This window comes from Armigeres subalbatus, chromosome 3 (assembly GCF_024139115.2).
Source record: "Armigeres subalbatus isolate Guangzhou_Male chromosome 3, GZ_Asu_2, whole genome shotgun sequence".
NCBI lineage: Eukaryota > Metazoa > Arthropoda > Insecta > Diptera > Culicidae > Armigeres > Armigeres subalbatus.
Window position 1 is genome coordinate 144,957,430 of NC_085141.1, and position 14,488 is coordinate 144,971,917.

Here is a 14,488-nt window from a genome sequence, read left to right on the forward strand (position 1 = left end):
CTAATACGATTTTCTGTAAAACTAAGATCATCATCTAAAACGCATTTACTGTCAGGACTCACCCCACACTTTACACAATCTGCACGTTCCACAGATAAATCGCGTCCTACCTCATCATTTTCCACTGGGAACGCAACGACAAACACTCCATCCACCGGCTTGTGATCCCATACCTCACAGCCAGCAGAGCTAATCCACAGACATGATGGCAGCGCCACAGTGCGCGTGGTTGCGTTTTCCAAAAAATCATTCTATATTTCCATCGCGCTTTATCCCTAACCCGGCCAAATAACCAAATCAAATTAAGAAGATAAACAAAACAATAACATTCAGCTTGAGTGGGTGCTGTCGAAGTTTAACCCTTTCAGCGGTGGCATTTTTTGCCGACGGACAGACGCGCGATATCGCATCCATTTCAGACTGGTCCAAAAAAAATCCCGATACTTGATATATGTATTAGTAAAAATGTATTATCCAAACAATGGAAAATCATCAAACAATTCCTATTTCTGAAACGTTAAACACCTCAAATTTTGATAAAATTTTAATAATATTCTTCCACATATTTTGACTTTAAATCTATTAAAACTTTACTTACTTACTTTAGACTTTAAATCTATCACAAATCAACATGAAAATGCAGACAAGTCTAAATTGTTGATGAAGCGCGGGTGCGGAAATGAAGGGTGTCTGTGATGCGATGATGCCTCGCAATTTCCGGAAAAGCCGCCCCACGCCACGCGGTCTTTTTTTTTTTTTTTTTTTTTTTTTTTTTAACGAAGGTAATGGAAATCTGCAAACAGACACCTGGGGAGGCGAACCCAGGTAGTGTGGGGATGGGATCACCACTCCCGACCCACTAAAACCAACTCCTTCCTCTCCAGTCATTCCCCCGGCCCGCAATTAAGCAATACTTCGGGGGATGACTATTGGGCATTGCGCCCCCTCCATGACGTACACAAGTGCACGTATGCGCCTCAACTCTTCGACACTCCCCATGCAACACATTTGCACAAGACACACTGGCACCACATGTGCCCCAACACTCACCTACCTATGCCGCTTGAATGACTGCAAGGGTACAACGGGTACCTTGCAGGGGTACCCCATGCCGCCATCTCACAGCATAGGCAGTCCTCACTCAGTGTGGTGTTCACCCCATCCTGCAACAGGGTGGCACCACTTGTCTACCAAGCCGGAGGCGACCCTAGGTTGGTGGCTCCTATGCCGCTCCTACCTCAGCTACGAGGCAGACCCTTTCATGTCTCCTATTTCTGAGGTGCCGCAGAAGCATCAACCCCCCGACACTCCTGCCAGTCATAGCGAGACTTTCGTGTCCCCTACTTCTGAGGTGCCGCAGAGGTATCTGCCCCCGACACTCCTGCCAGGCCTAGCGAGACTTCACTCAATCCGTCCCTGGCAGCCGGATCACACTACTGCCTAAGCAGCCACTCTGACCACACGTACCATGCGAGTCTAACTTATGTGCTCACCCATACATCCAGTCCCAATCGCTTGCACCACTTGTGCACCACTCTCTTGACATTCAGTCTCTCACTCAGTGGGGGTTGTAATACCCCCATCTCCCATTTTTATCCACTCTGTGCACCTCCTGTGCATCGTTTGGGCGTGGAACACCCGGCACGTCAAGCGTGCCTAACACTCACCTACCCGGGCTTTGATACTGTCAATAGGACTCCATAAGGTACTATGCCGGTAGCACCCACCCATTGACGTTTCGAGGCCCAGGTAGTCCTCAGCCAATGTGGTGGTCTCCCCATCCTGGGACGGGGTCACACCACTACCTTACATGTCTCCGATTTCTGAGGTGCCGCAGAAGCATCAACCCCCCGACACTCCTGCCAGACGCAGCGAGACTTTCGTGTCCCCTACTTCTGAGGTGCCGCAGAGGTATCTGCCCCCCGACACTCCTGCCAGGCCTCACCAGACTTCAGTCATTCTAACACTACCGACCATGCGTACCATGCGAGACTTACTTGTGTGCTCACCCATACACTCGGTCCCTCATTCTGTGGGGGTATTACGAGTAATACCCCCAACTTCCATTCGCTTGCACCACATGTGCACCACTTGGGGGTGTGTGGGTACCACCCACTGCCACCCGCTTGCCGCCGAAGCAGCCCTCACTCTGTGGAACCTCCACAGGCTCCGTTAACGACCTGGCTAATTGTTTCACCCCCCAGGCCATTCATCCCTTCGGCACGGGTCGCCTGACACCTTGGGATTCGGGGTTAGGGGCTTGTATGCTTTAAGCGGCACACGGTCGCTTGATAAGGTTTGCTTGCGGATATGTGTTTTTGGGGGGGGAATTAACAGCGCCCCCTGTTAACGCCACCACCTCCTAGGCAGAACCCCCTGACTCACAGACGGCTGGGGAGGGGTCGTCAAGCCCTTGGACATGGTCCCTGCTGCCCGCCACGCGGTCTGTCGTCATCGGCGCGGTCGGGCCAGAGGACTGGGAGACACGTGTTGTTCGAGTTGCTACCGAGCGCGGGGTTGTTTGATATTTTTATTTAATTTCAACGATATTGTTATCATTATTTTCCTTCCGGTTTTGTTTGTGTGCGTTAGCGTTTGTGGGTTAGATGATACGAGCGTGAACCATTGATGCACAGTTGAACGCAATTTTATCATTATTTTGCGTTCCTTTATTTGCACCAACAAGTTGCAACGGTATCAGTTGGGAATACAAATGATTCAGTTAATATCATGTCCAGAGTCATGATATTCCTAAAATCGAATTAAAACAAATTTATAAACCAAATTTGCTTTTCCCAACCGTTTATTTGGTACACTCAGACTTGCGTGACACTTAATTTGCAGTGACTCGAGGTAAAGTTTACATTATTTGAAGATACAAGTGGCTAAGGATTTAAGAAAAGTAAATTCCAGCTGCTCACCGAAACTACAATGATAGTCTCCTTTATTCTAGCGTATAATACGTAGCTGCAAAGTATTATTTTTTTGGGTCTTCAGTGTTTGTTTTTCAGCTCCAGGATTCATTCCGAATTTCATTTAAACAACACATTTTTTCTTTTTCTTTATTACCGTGATTTTTAAGTTTAAACATAACAGAAAATTACGTTATTTGGTAACTTTTTATTTTGGTGTATTAATAGTATCGACAAATTTTAAATATTTTTACACTCAATATCACACTATTAGAATTTTTTAAAATTTCTAGTGAAAATTTAAAAAAAATGAATTCTGAAATCCCTGTTAAATGGCACGAATCTGCTAAAACATACCTCAGTTAACTACTACCAATCCTGCTTAATTTAAGCTTTTCGATTAATAAATATCATTATCATACCAGTCACCAGACGTCAGTTTCAATTCCAAGTGTTTTTAAGATTTTTATTTAATTTAGAAGATTTCTCGAATGCTTAAACCCATTCCACTCTACAAAAATCAAATAAAATAGAATAAAGCACAAATAAAACGATAGGTTACTTAGTCAGAACTGTTAATCATATTTCCCATTTCCAAAAGCCATCAATTTGTTCTGGAAATTAAAATTAATCCTTAATATAGCCCAATTTAACCTACCTCCCATCAACAAAAATCGTCCCCAGATCAAGTGCTTCCTTCGGTGGCACCGAAAACTTTGACATAAATTTCACCCTGCATGCCTATAAGCAAAAACAACTTAACCCGGGTGTGCGTAATCGACGAAATACGCCCAAAAACGCTTAAACCTCCATCGGGCTAATAGTGGCAGTTACCATAAAAATAATAATTCCATGATCATCCTTTCCTTTTCCCCCCATATGCCTGCCCGTGCTTGCCGAAAATAGTGACACTGTTGCTGGAAGTCTGGAAGTCGGACGTAGTGCGTTGGGCGGTGTACACCTCAATATCGGGCATTTCGGGCCCATTCGATAATCCACCCAATAATGCAATCATAAAACTATAAAAATAACGAATAAAAAGCTGTAAATTAAGTGCCTAATGGACACTTAAAACTCGAAGCTGACAACCACCAAAACTGGAGGAAATCGGATACAGCCTCCTCACGCACACACGGCCCCTCCTCTAAAGCTTGGCATCGCTCCATGTTCGGTGAAATGCGATTTCACTGCGGAGACATATCGGGCCGATATTAATTTTCAATTAAAACAAACAGGTTCAGCGTTTAATCGATTTTATGTTATTGAAAAATTATTTAAATTTTGCTTTTATTTCGATTTTATTGTTATGGGGGGATTTGGATCTCGCGCACTGCAGCCCGCGGAACCGATGGTTGGTTGACGTCGTTGCGGTTCGGATCGTTAAAATCACGCCGACTTGACCGGGGCGGTCGGCGGCGGTCAATTCCCGGATCGCGCGCACAGCTTTATGGCTCCCATCGCAACGTGCTCTTTCGGGAGTAGTTTGACCGGCCGGCGGACCAACCGCCGCCACAGTCGCACAGCGTTCGATTTTATGTGTGTAGACTTTTGAGGAAATTGTCGTTGTTTCGCGTTGTCGTGGGGCCCATTGTCGGCTTCGATTCTTGGCCACGCGGTGTCAATAGTAGAACTCCGATGAGCAACAACGAGGGCGGAAAGATCAAATTTAATGAGATTATAATTTATGCTAAGTGCAATAAAACGAAGGTATAAATGTTTGACAATTATGGCTCCCCGCCGCGGTGTGGCAGGCGGAATATTGGTTCCACGCAATCCCCACGCTGATTCGAGCGGGGAAATTGGCAGGGTTGCCATTTTGAGATGAAACAATAAAGGCTGTTTGTAATAGCACTTTCCACATAAAAAATGCAAAAAAAGTTGGGAAATGGAAGAATATTTTTTTGTTTTGATAAGACTAAATTTTATTGTCAAGTTATTTAATGTTTGACTGCAGTGAAGTTTCGGAGCTAATATGGCCGGGGTTCAGTCAAATCGCCAAGCGCTAATAAAAATAATCCATTTTTTCACACAATTTTTTTTTTGCATTTTCATACGTTGCCATTTCGAAAGTTTTTCACACCGCCAGTCTCTGGTTATTGGGTTGCTAGTAAAATAAAGTTTTCTATAAAATTATGTCAGAATTTTGCACTTCAATCAACTGTCAGTGAGCATCCGATATTACAAATAATTGAACGACGCAGTTTTGGTTAAGAAATGTCATGTCATTGGACTAATCAGCAAATAATTATAATAAAAGTTATTCACAATTTGGAATTTTTGGTGAACCTGAAACGAATGAAGGATCCTGAATTCGGATACCAGAATTAAGAATATACGTTGAGACCTGTGATGTGATCGATCTATCCAGAGTTCTTCCGATATGTCACTAGTTCAGATGAAGTAGATTTCCTTTCGTTCCGAAATCCTCTCTTTCTGGTATTAGTTCGTCAAAATTTTACTTATTCGTTCCAATTTATTACATTTCGGTAGATTTCTATATAGAACCAGAAATGATTTTTAAAACAGTTGCAGAGATAGTAGCGTCTCGCAGAATTGATTCTATGGGAACACACAAACCATGCTTCTGATAGATGTTTCTGGATGTCCGCTGAGAGCCTCGAAGTTTCCTCATCGACCGACTGAAGTTACCCTTTTGCCCATTTCTAATATTTTTCAGTAATGAAGAATTTCGCAGTCTTAGGGCTATGAAGCTGTCTTCATGTTATATACCCCCACAAGGCTTTGGAACTGTTCCAGGGTGGAAAATATTACCAGATTCATAATTGGAAACCACATTTCACTTAGCCATATGGCTAATATGGAACAATAATTTAAAAAAACTTGAGTTACAAAGGCTCTCACTCCAAAATCGAACGTTTTATAGAAGCCTTGGAGACCCATAGTGTTATTAAAGGCTTGTGTTCGTAATGTGTATTGCTAATGAATTTCGCGACCTATACTGCTGAGAGCACTTTTTTACGCACCAAAGCGCTGCATACTAGACACATGCACCGTACACACTCAGTTTTTATTTCTGCAGCTCGGCAAAATCCGCACAGCCGTGTGCCCAGCATAATAAAAACTGATATCCCGTCAGAAATCAGGGTTGTTAGCTGGGTTTCGGTAAATTATTTGCTGATTTTCAGCAACTTTGACAGATATCTCGGCGAAAAACATGTTTGCTGGGGCTCGGCTGTGCGAATCTCGGTAAAAGTTGAACAAATTGCTGAGATCCCGGTAAAAAAATTAAGTATGTATGTAGTATGAAGCACATTCGCTGCCAGCTGGATAACTCGGATTGAGTCTGCTCAATCAAAATTTGTTAGATTTGTGTTGAGATTCCTTCCTTGGTCGAATGAAGTCAATCTTCCTCGTTATGCAAATTGATGCCAACTTTTGGGATTGCTGTGAAGGCGATAAGACCAAAAGGCTATATTTGTGACAACATTTTTGCTAAACAAGATTTAGGGTTAAGGCAGGCATTTTCGCCTTTCCGTCATAGTCTCGAAAACCAATAAAAGAGACACTTTTTTGTCAAACGTTTTTGCCAGATGTTGTGTTTAATGTGTTTTACTTCGCTTCGTACAGAGAAAGTTAAATAAAAAAACCCAGATTAATCAACCTAGCGGTGATAGTGCCTTTCTCGTTTCTTTTGAGTGAGCAATTTCTACACACTTTTGGTATAGAAAAAAGTATTTTGGCCAAAACTTCTGAGCTCATAGTCCGATTTGGTCAATTTTCAATACGAAACAATGGGACAAGGTTCCGCGTCGAACGAAGCTTGTTGCGAGCAAATCGGTTAAGGTTAAGTACATGGAACATGAGTGAGATTACAACACACACAGACATCACTTCAATTCGTCGAGCTGAGTCGATCATTATATAACACTATGGATCTCCGGACCTCCTATAAAAAGTTCATTTTTGGAGCGAACATTAGCCTTTACGTATACTTTGTATACGATAAAGACAAAAAGTATTTTGGCCAAACTTCTAAGTCCATAGTCCGGTCGGGTCAATTTTCAATAAGAAACAATGGGGCAGGATTCTGCGTCGAATGCAACTTGTTGCGAGCAAATCGGTTGAGGATAAATGCCCAAAAAGTGAGCTAGACTTTTTAAGGTGCTTTTATATGAAAAAAAGTATTTTGGCCATAACTTCTAAGCCCATAGTCCGATCAGGTCAATTTTCAATAGGAAACAATGGGACAGGATTTTGCATCGAATGCAACTTGTTCGGTTGAGAATAAATGCCCAAAAAGTGAGCTAGACTTTTGCGCACACACACATACACACACACAGACATCACTCCAATTCGTCGAGCTGAATCGATCGGTATATAACACTATGGGTCTCCGGGCCTCCTATAAAAAGCTCGTTTTTGGAGCGAACATATAGCCTTTACGTATACTTTGTATACGAGAAAGGCAAAACAGGACTCCACTTTGTTCGTCCGTAGTAACTTATACAACAATATTTTTCATCAGCTTGACAAACTGAGCAAATGTCTGTTTGTGTGTATGAGTATGTATGTGTGTGCAGAAAAGCTTATGAAAACATTAGCCAGTTTTTGCTGAAAAAAAGTATTTTGTTAAGTATTTCTTCAATAAATCTTTTAAATGCTCTCTCGTATATAGTTCATCTTGCAGATTTTTGTTAGTTCTCAGAGTAGAACTGAAGTAGAACTTCTAATAGTTTAATAGATTTTATGTGCGTTTTAAAAGCAAATCTGAAAAATAATTACCGAACAACTGTTGGTTGAAATATGTTTAATATTCTGCAATCAAATCTGCGAGAGAATCCTTGGACGGTGCATTTAAAGGCAGGCTTTGGTATTAGATGGTTAACTCATCTAACACCAAAGCCTGCCTCTAAATGCAACGTTCAAGAATTCTTTTAATTTATATTCAACAAAACTGACCTTATGAGCCTTTAGAAGGGGTTCAAAGTTTAATTTCAGTATTCTAGGCAAGGGCAGTTTGGCCAAAAATCATTCCAGCCTTTTGGGCGAAGGCTACTAAACCGAAAGTTATTTAGCGGATTTTATGTGGTTGAACAAACCATTATTTTATGTGTCGAATTAAACCATTTGACCAAAATTGTCATTCGGCCGGAAAGGTCGTTTGGTATAAAAGGTCATTTATGTTCTTTTCTTAACGGATAATGATTGAGAATTTAAAAATAAAAATAAAAAGCGTAAAATAAGAAGTAAAAAACAAGAAGTGAAACGGAATTTGTGATGAACTATCATTCTCATGTTAAAAATGAGTGCGTGTTGGCTCTTGTTTCGGACGGCAGAACGATCGCGCGATTTGCCGAAATTTTGTGTTTTGTTTTGTTTTTCCCTTAGGACGGTTCGTAAGTAAATTGATGAATGTATTTTATTATTTTTACAGCATATACTGTTATTGACAAACGCTCTATATTGTCGAATAGAGCTCCCTATTGTTCACCTTTCCCACTAACACAAATTTTCCTTCCCGAGACATCTATGAAGGTAGTATGGGTTCCCTGCGTCTTCACTAGTAGATGTTGAACTAACATTCCTTCCCTTCCTTCCGTGATTGTAAGGACGTGGCCAGGTATACAACTGCTACTGTATAGGAAAAGGTACTAATCCCAAGTACCAATTTGCGACAATATACAGTAGATTGCTCAATTCAAGCTCTGTCTGATAAGGGGGCGGGTGTCGCGGGAGAGGGTTCTCTTCGTCGACTTCCCCTCATTTGAATGGAGGTGACAGGCAGGAATTTCTTTGCAGTTTATCACCTCAGAATGCAAGTTCGCATTGTTTTCTTTCGTTCTGAGGTGATAAACCACAGAGATCTGCTTCTTGTCACTTTTGTTTAAGAGAAGGGAGGTCGACGGGGAGAGTCCTCTCTTGCGACATTCGCCCTTATTCCAGATGGAGCTTGAATTGAGCATTGTATAGCCACCCACGATTTGTACAATCACATATGCTATGCTAACTATCATTCTCATGTTAAAAATCACTTTAATGAAGCTGTTGCGATTGCGGGAGGTGCCTTGTTGATCACCGACTCTTCCAGCAGAAAAAGACAAATGAATGTCGTAGATAAGCTACAAAGCTTTAAGGCCAGTATCGTCTTAAAAAGTAGAAAAGTTACGGAATTTTGTTCATTATTACCAAGTGGAATTTTGAAAACTGATCTGCATGGAGCGAAATGTCATTTCTACTTACAGAATAATCAAGCAGATTATTTTTCCGGAAGTGAAGTGACAGCTCGCATTAGTTTGTCTGAGAACCTTACAGGACCTTACTGTTAGAGAAAATATGTTTCGATTCTTTATTTTTTCATTTTACTAAACGGAAACGGCTGGCAACAGGTTAAAGCGATAGCCGAGCAACGCTCAGGATGGAGATCTTTCAAGTCGGCCCTTTGCACCACCGGAGGTGTACAGGATCCATAAGAAGAAACGGAATTTAACATGCGATTGAGATAGAAAAAAAAATCTTTTGAACACGATACCAACCATTAGAAAAAACTCTATTGAGGAATAACTTAAACATAATTTGCAACTTATATATTCGGTAAATGTTATACGAAAACACTCCCTCACAAGCAATGAAGTTCAACTTCTGGTGATTCTTTGTCTGACTGCCATCTAGCCTACACCTTTTTGACTAGGGATGTTTAATTTTAAGCTTCTGACAGAGCTATTTTTTGTTCAAATTGCTTCACGCAACCGAAGCTTTAAAAAAAGTGAAACTGCTTATTGTGAAAAGTGATAAGTGCGAAATAAGGTGCGAGAAATGAGATTACTCAATTTTCGCTGAAAAGTGCGAAGTGAGAAAGGAGATGAGATAAATGAGGGGCGAGAAGTTAGTTGAGATGGCTCAGGAGTAACAAGTGAGGAATCATAGCGAAGAAGTGAGACATATCACATCTTACTTATTACTTCTCACTTCTCAAGTGATGAGTAACAGTGATGTGTAACAGTGGAGAACAGAGTCGCACACTTGTCATATACCAGTCACTGTGACTTATATGCAACCAAATCCAGTCACATTGGTGTTGCTGCAACAAAATCGCAATCATCAATCACTTATTACTTCTCACATTCACTCATGTTCAACCAAACAACATTTTCGGTCGTATGACCCGTTCGGCCAAATAGCATTTTTGGTTAAATGGTCTCTTCTGCCAAATGACCATTCTGTTCAATCGGCTTTGTCGGTCAAATAACCCATTCGGCCGAGACTTTTAAGTCATATGACCAGTTCATCTAAACGACATTTCCGGTTGTATGTCCCACCAAAGATTACAAAAGAATCGTTCACCTAATCTTGAAGACTGCATGCCGATAAAAAAAAACCCATTCCAGTTAATTACAAACCAGTCGTTTACAACTATGACAAGCAGCAAGTCACGCTTGCACATGATATTTTGTCATGTTTTCTGAAAAAAATAACAACAATAGAATTATTTAGAAGTTTATTTGCATTCGATACAGGAAAATGTAAGGGGCCCTCCTTAGCCGTGCGGTGAGACGCGCGGGTACAAAGCAAGACCATGCTGAGGGTGGCTGGGTTCGATTCCCGGTGCCGGTCTAGGCAATTTTCGGGTTGGAAATTGTCTCGACTTCCCTGGGCATAAAAGTATCATCGTGTTAGCCTCATGATATACATATGCAAAAATGGTAACTTGGCTTAGAAACCTCGCAGTTAATAACTGTGGAGTGCTTAATGAACACCACTAAGCTGCGAGGCGGCTCTGTCCCAGTGTGGGGATGTAATGCCAATAAGAAGAAGAAGACAGGAGAATGTAGTTATACATAAGCCACTATTGAAAACAATTTTATTTCATTAGTCAACAACATTGTGCCGGAGGTTGGTATGAAAATTTTGTTTTTCACCAAATCAAACAGAAAAACACATCTAGACCAACATTTGAAAAGGGCGTAACAGCCAAAATTTATTCCTTCTGATTCTTCGTCTACATATATAGCCCTTTTTGTCATCAGAATTGGTTTTTAGTCTTTAGCCAGGATGGAGTATAACTACATACATTCATTCATTTATTTAGTTAACATCTAAACAGATAACACTGAATCAACAATTTGACGCCACAATGCACGGTTTGAGGCCGCATCTCTCCATCCTCGGATACGCCCCACGCTCGCCAAGTCGTTCTGCACCTGGTCTGCCCATCTCGCTCGCTGCGCTCCACGCCGTCTCGTACCTGCCGGATCAGACGCGAACACCATCTTTGCAGGGTTGCTGTTCGGCATTCTTCCAACATGTCCTGCCCATCGTACCCTTCCGGCTATAGCTACCTTCTGGATACTGGGTTCGCCGTAAAGTTGGGCGAGCTCATGGTTCATTCTTCACCGCCACACACCGTCTTCTTGCACACCGCCAAAGATGGTCCTAAGCACTCGTCTCTCGAATACTCCGAGTGCTTGCAAGTACTCCTCGAGCATTGTCCATGTTCCATGTCCGTAGAGGACAACCGGTCTTATAAGCGTCTTGTACATGATACATTTAGTGCGGTGGCGAATCTTTTCGACCACAGTTTCTTCTGGAGCCCGTAGTAGGCCCGACTTCCACAGATGATGCGCCTTCGTATTTCACGACTAACGTTGTTGTCAGCCGTTAGCAAGGATCCGAGGTAGACGAATTCCTCGACCACCTCGAAGGTATCCCCGTCTATCGTAACACTGCTTCCCAGGCGGGCCCTGTCGCGCTCGGTTCCGCCCACAATCATGTACTTTGTCTTTGACGCATTCACCACCAGTCCAACTTTTGTTGCTTCACGTTTCAGGCGGGTGTATAGTTCTGCCACCTTTGCAAATGTTCGGCCGACAATGTCCATGTCATCCGCGAAGCAAATAAATTGACTGGATCTGTTGAAAATCGTACCCCGGCTGTTACACCCAGCACTCCGCATGACACCTTCTAGCACAATGTTGAACAACAGGCACGAAAGTCCATCACCTTGTCTTAGTCCCCGGTGCGATTCGAACGAACTGGAGTGTTCGCCCGAAATCTTCACACAGTTTTGCACACCATCCACCGTTGCTTTGATCAGTCTGGTAAGCTTCCCAGGGAAGCTGTTCTCGTCCATAATTTTCCATAGCTCTACGCGGTCTATACTGTCGTATGCCGCCTTGAAATCAACGAACAGATGGTGCGTTGGACCTGGTATTCACGGCATTTTTGAAGGATTTGCCGTACAGTAAAGATCTGGTCCGTTGTCGAGCCGTCAACGAAGCCGGCTTGATAACTTCCCACGAACTCGTTCACTAATGGTGACAGACGACGGAAGATGATCTGGGATATCACTTTGTAGGCGGCATTAAGGATGGTGATCGCTCGAAAGTTCTCACACTCCAGTTTGTCGCCTTTCTTGTAGATGGGGCATATAACTATATACATGTATGTCAATAGAATTTGTTACCTTGTCGTATTTAGCTTTTTATTTCTTATTTTCGCCAAACAAAATACAATTGACTTTTCCAGTTAAAAGTTGTATCTCTTATCATTGTCTCAGGCAATTCTTCGACTCATTTATGGTCAACAATCGAAAGCAAAAAACTGCTACACTTGTGATCCGGACTGAATAATTAGCCTGATGTTGGATCAATATCGGATCAGATCGATGCTAGTCCAAACTTAAAAATCAGCACTTTTTCGTTTTTTTGTTTTGAATTTTAAAAATAGTTAGAGGCTCAAAACAATATGGGTTCTTTGTGAAAGTTGATTTTGAATAAACTAAAAAAAACTTCAAAAAATGTACATTCAAAGTTAATTGCCTATATGCCGGGTATTAAGCCACCCGGAGTGGAAATTAATTACTATGTCTGAAACTTGATTATGCATATGTACAACATGTGATAGATTTTAGTTCGGAAAAGGTATTGGAGGGTAACCGCCCCTTCGGTGGGTTTGTTCCTACGACCCCAGTTCGCATGACAGGTGCTTTCCCTACTAAGCTACGAAGGACCTCCGTCGTCCACCGCAGCTTAGCGGGTACTGATGAAACCAAATTCCCAGCACCAGGTACCAGCCGATCTCTCGCAATACATTTTCAGAACTAACTCTCTCAAATGTGTTTTGTACACATCATGTCAACCAAGTAGGATGAGTATTTAGTATTGTCCGGCTCCTACACACTTGCTTCATCAGCAACGGCGCTCAATGAAGTAGGGTTGTGTGAGGTTGTGCCAGTTTGGTCGTCAGATCCCAACACGACCACACTAGCGAAGAGAGATCGCCACTCGAGATCAGTACATTCAAAGTTAATTGCCTATATGCCGGGTATTAAGCCATTAAGCCAGGGTATTAAATCACATTAAGGGAAAGCACCTGTCATGCGAACTGGGGTCGTGGGATCAAACCCCACCGAAGGGGCGGTTACCCTCCAATACCTTTTCCGAACTAAAATCTATCACATGTTGTACATATGCATAATCAAGTTTCAGACATAGTAATTAATTTCCACTCCGGGTGGCTTAATACCCGGCATATAGGCAATTAACTTTGAATGTACTGATCTCGAGTGGCGATCTCTCTTCGCTAGTGTGGTCGTGTTGGGATCTGACGACCAAACTGGCACAACCTCACACAACCCTACTTCATTGAGCGCCGTTGCTGATGAAGCAAGTGTGTAGGAGCCGGACAATACTAAATACTCATCCTACTTGGTTGACATGATGTGTACAAAAATACATTTGAGAGAGTTAGTTCTGAAAATGTATTGCGAGAGATCGACTGGTACCTGGTGCTGGGAATTTGGTTTCATCAGTACCCGCTAAGCTGCGGTGGACGACGGAGGTCCTTCGTAGCTTAGTAGGGAAAGCACCTGTCATGCGAACTGGGGTCGTGGGATCAAACCCCACCGAAGGGGCGGTTACCCTCCAATACCTTTTCCGAACTAAAATCTATCACATGTTGTACATATGCATAATCAAGTTTCAGACATAGTAATTCAAAAAATGACTGAGCTAATGAGTTTGACAGAAAAAGGCAATTAATGTCATACCAGTAGAAGAAGACTAAAAGTTTCTGTACAGTACTAATACTCTTCAGAAATTACTTTGTATTTCATGTATTTCATGCAGTCTTTTTATGATACTTTTTTCCAGTACTTTCGGAGAGAATTGCTTTCAAAACTACGCAAATATCGGTATCGGTAGAATTAATCATGAAATTATTAACCTTCTGTGACTCGCAAAGCCTTGCGCAACTCGTGCAATCACGTCTGCTTTAAAATTACCAGCTAAAATCGCTAAAAAGATTGATGGGTATTTTAAATTATCGATGAAAAAACTCATGGATTTCTGGAATTCCGTCAAAACTGCTAATGCAATACTACTTGATGGGCTACAGCTCTTCGATGAACCTACGCCGAATGGAGTATCCTTCTCCACTGGACTCGATCCTGGGCCAATCGCTTCCAGTCGCCCTGAACATTGAGCGCCCTCAGGTCCTCTTCAACTGCAAAAAGCCATCGTGTACGCGGCCTTCCACAAAGCCTGCAGCCTCTTCCGGGTTCTCTACTAAATATTATCTTCGCTTGACGTTCTTCCGGCAAACAAACAACGTGACCAGCC

The 14,488-nt window shown here is 42.3% G+C and overlaps 1 protein-coding gene across 1 annotated transcript in view; it reads left to right on the forward strand.

The window, feature by feature from the left end:
- The window catches only part of LOC134225667 (nuclear receptor subfamily 2 group F member 1-B), a 216,270-nt gene that overhangs the window by 116,297 nt on the left and 85,485 nt on the right, over positions 1-14,488 (forward strand). The window lies entirely within an intron of this gene.